General features: G+C 51.0%; 1 protein-coding gene across 1 annotated transcript in view; it reads left to right on the top strand.

Moving 5' to 3' along the window:
• LOC107120201 (KN motif and ankyrin repeat domain-containing protein 3-like) overlaps positions 1 to 3,500 on the top strand; it is a gene marked incomplete at its 3' end in the record, with an annotated part of 42,880 nt that overhangs the window by 11,997 nt on the left and 27,383 nt on the right. The gene's annotated exons all lie outside the window — the stretch shown is intronic.

Below are 3,500 nucleotides of genomic sequence, written 5' to 3'. Positions count from 1 at the left end.
TGATCTCTCTAGTCTGGAGATGAGCTGTAATTCGGGGGGGGGTGTGTCCCCAGACCCCACCTGGAGGCTGGCATCAAGGCGTCATCTCTGGCTTCCACCCACATCGCTTCTGATGGCCAGGGACTGGGAAGTTGTGAGGGAGACCTTCACGGGGGCCCTGATGGTGCAGGAGGAGATAGTCCTTCCGCAACCCCCAGCTCCAGACAGTTTCAGGCCTCAGAGCGAAGAACAAGCCCTTTGAATTGTACCCAGAGACTGACAGGCAGCCAGTGCCCGTCTTTCCACACCAGAGCGGTAAGATCCCTCTCTCCCACCCTTGGCTTTAGTCCGACTGGCTGCTGCGTTTTGGACCGGTGGAAGTTTCCAGGCATGGTTGTCAGGTCCACTGTTCCCTCTAAGCTGAGCTAAGGTGAGCTAGCTCACCGTTTTTTAGCCTCCGGGTCACACACATTTGTGTCTTCGCTCAGGAGGGATGGCTCCAGAGCAAACTAGTGTATGCAGTAACCAAATCACTCACTCGCAACTTTAAGGCCAGTAGCTCATGAAATTGAGTTTTTGCTCACAAGTAGGGCTGCCAAGTGAGGGCGGGTGGCGGGTGAACCCCCGCTTTGGAGGCCCGATTCCCGCCGCCGCGGAATCGGGCCCTGGGGGGAACTCCGCCCCCCCGAAGCCCCCCCGAAGCGCAGTCACCTTGGGGGCGTGGTTTTTCCTCCGACAATCGGGGCCACGCCTTCAACGTGATCGACGTCGCACGTCACTTTTGGTGACGTGCTGGCGGCGTACGCACACATCGGCGGACGGCTCCCGGAGCCCAGCGAGGCTCCCCTGCCGGTAAGAAAAATTGACTTGGCAACCCTACTCACAAAACTTCACAGCTTAGAGGGAACATTGGTCAGGTCCCCTCACCATGCCACGCCAGCAGGGAGATTTGGGGCGCATTCCGGGATGTCGCCGATGCATGGAGACACTCGGGTTTGAGGGCGAAACCCTGTGGTTTGAGGCCAAATTCACCATAGAGTTTTGCCCTCAAACCAGAATGCCTCCCACGCAATGTCCCTGACGTGATGACGTCACTTCCAGATCCAGGTTGGGAAAAGCCTGGAGATTTAGGGGTGGAGCCTGGGAGTGGGCTGTGGGCTGAAGGCCCCAAAACTAGGGGGGGGGACACCAACCAGGATTTGGGAACTGGCAACCCTATTTCCAGGCAGTTTTCAAAGGCAGCCCGTTGGGGAGCGCATGACAGTAATCCAGCCCAGGTGTGATCAGAGCAACTGTAGCCACTTTCATCCGATGCAAGGAATCTTCCCTTGTAGCTTTGAGGCCTCCCGGCTCTGGAGGAAAGCCCCGCTGCTCAGCAGAACAGATCCACGTGATCCGGCCCTTTGAACAGAACATTGCACAGGTGTGGTTGGCCTCAGGTCTTCAATTCCTTCAGCTCAATTGTGTTCCCCCCCCACCCCATCTCCGTGCGTTGATTAAAAAACAACAACAGTGGTCTTGATGTGATCATTTTCCAGTTGTGTCAAGATTCCTTTTTTGCCTATCCAGTGTTTGACACATGCTCAGTGTTTGACACATTTATGTATCAGTGAAACTCCACTCAGAAAAGATCGCACATGAGATTGCATCAAGGGTGTGTATTCCTTTTACCTTGTGGGGGCCAGTTTTTTCCTTCTTTCTTCTTCTTCTTATAAATTTTGCATATACATTGTATCATAAAACCATTTCTCATACATATTGAGTCTTTCTGTCAGCTATGCTGCCATGGGGGTTGGGGAGCTCATTCTGTGTCTTGGTAATTGCTATTGCATTCCTATCCCTGCTGTTATGCCTGTGCTGAAATGCTTATCGCTACAGATGTGCAGGAGGAGGATGCATTGTCTGGACGTCTCCTGTGTACCGTGAGAGACTACTGCTTCGCCACCTAACGGTTTCCTAGCTGGTCCCGCACGCGGGAGGGTAGCTAATTGGCCCATGCCATGTGGGGGTGCATACGAATTCCCTATATCCTCTTATGTTCAATGGGTCGCCGCCATTCTTAACAGTGCCTGTGTTATTGCATCTATAGCTTTGCAATAAAAGTATAACCGTTCCTGAATGTGTGTACTTCGTTGTGAGCTGTGGGTTCTGACACTTTCCTCCACTTGCACCTGGCTGGATGACCTTGAGCAAGCCGTAGCTCTGATAACAGCTGTTCTTGAAAATAGAGCAGTTTCTGTCAAGAGCTCTCTCATCCCCACCTACCTCCCAGGGTGTCTGTGGTGGGGAGGGGAAGGGAAAGGAGTTTGTAAGCAGCTCTGAGACACCTTTGGGTAGTGAAGGGCGGGGTATACATCCCATCTCATCTCTTCTCTCTTCTTCTTTCTGTCTAATTCTTTATCCATTTGTACACTCTCGACCATCTTTTCAAATATAAATCTTCATCCTTTCCTTGAATTAACACGCTCAGTCTGTCCATTTCAGCTAGATCCAATCATTTGTTTGTTATCTCCTCTTCGGAGGGGGCCTGTGTTTTATTGGCGCACGTGTGCGTACTGGTAGATAATGTAGTCGGAGAAAAGATGTGCGGGATCAGAGAGTCGTGGCAAAGGGCACGGGCATGGGTTCCAGAATTCATTCCAGAAATTCTCCGCGTCAAACCAGAATCAACAGGTTGTGAAAAAGCAGCCGAGATACAATAATGAAGTGGGATCCCTCAACTTCTAGGCCAACTTTCTAGCCAGCTTTCCGAGAGAGCATTTTCATAAGAAAGTAGCAACCCAATGTCGTCTAGTTCACTTTTCAGCCTTCTACTACAGAATGTAAATTGGTGTATATAGAAAGGGTTGCCAGCCTTCAGGTGGGCCCTGGAGGTCTTCCAAAATTACAGTTGACCTCCAGTGAACAGATCAGTTCTCCTGGAGAAAATAGCTGCTTTGGAGGGTAGGCTTTATGGTAGGGGTGTCAAATATGCAACCCGGGGGGGGGATCAGGCCCCCGGAGGGCTTATATCAGGCCCGCAGTGGAACTGGCTGTCTTCTGCTTCTTCTTCCAGTTCTGCTGCTGCTGCTGCGTCATCATAGGTTTGCAGCTTACAGATACACACCTGAACAGCCTACTCAGTGTTGGATACGAGACTCGAGGCAGCAGGTGAACAGTGATAACAGCTTTATTGAACAGAGGTCAGAAGAACCAGAACGAGACAAACAACAGAGCAACAGGCTCCGTTTTAAACAGTCTGGGCTTGGCAAGCCACGCCCACATGTCAGATAACAACCAATCATATTTAGTACATAAAGGCCGATCAGTTTGCTTCCCTCCAGAACTTCCCTTGTTCTGATAGGTCGGTTTACAATACCTTGCATCAGACCCAAACTCAATACATACATACATTCCATTCCATACGTAACAATCCTCCCCCCTAAGACGAGACAACCCTTGAGCAGACGTAGTCTTTTAAGTAAGCAGGACGCTGCTTAACCCGTTGGGATCGTCTTACTCTTTCTGTTGGTGGGGTAGGA

Source organism: Gekko japonicus, unplaced genomic scaffold (assembly GCF_001447785.1).
Source record: "Gekko japonicus isolate JY-2015 unplaced genomic scaffold, Gekko_japonicus_V1.1 scaffold5250, whole genome shotgun sequence".
Classification (NCBI taxonomy): Eukaryota; Metazoa; Chordata; class Lepidosauria; order Squamata; family Gekkonidae; genus Gekko; species Gekko japonicus.
The sequence above is the reverse complement of the archived record's forward strand: the minus strand, read 5'-3'. Positions and strand labels throughout refer to the sequence as shown.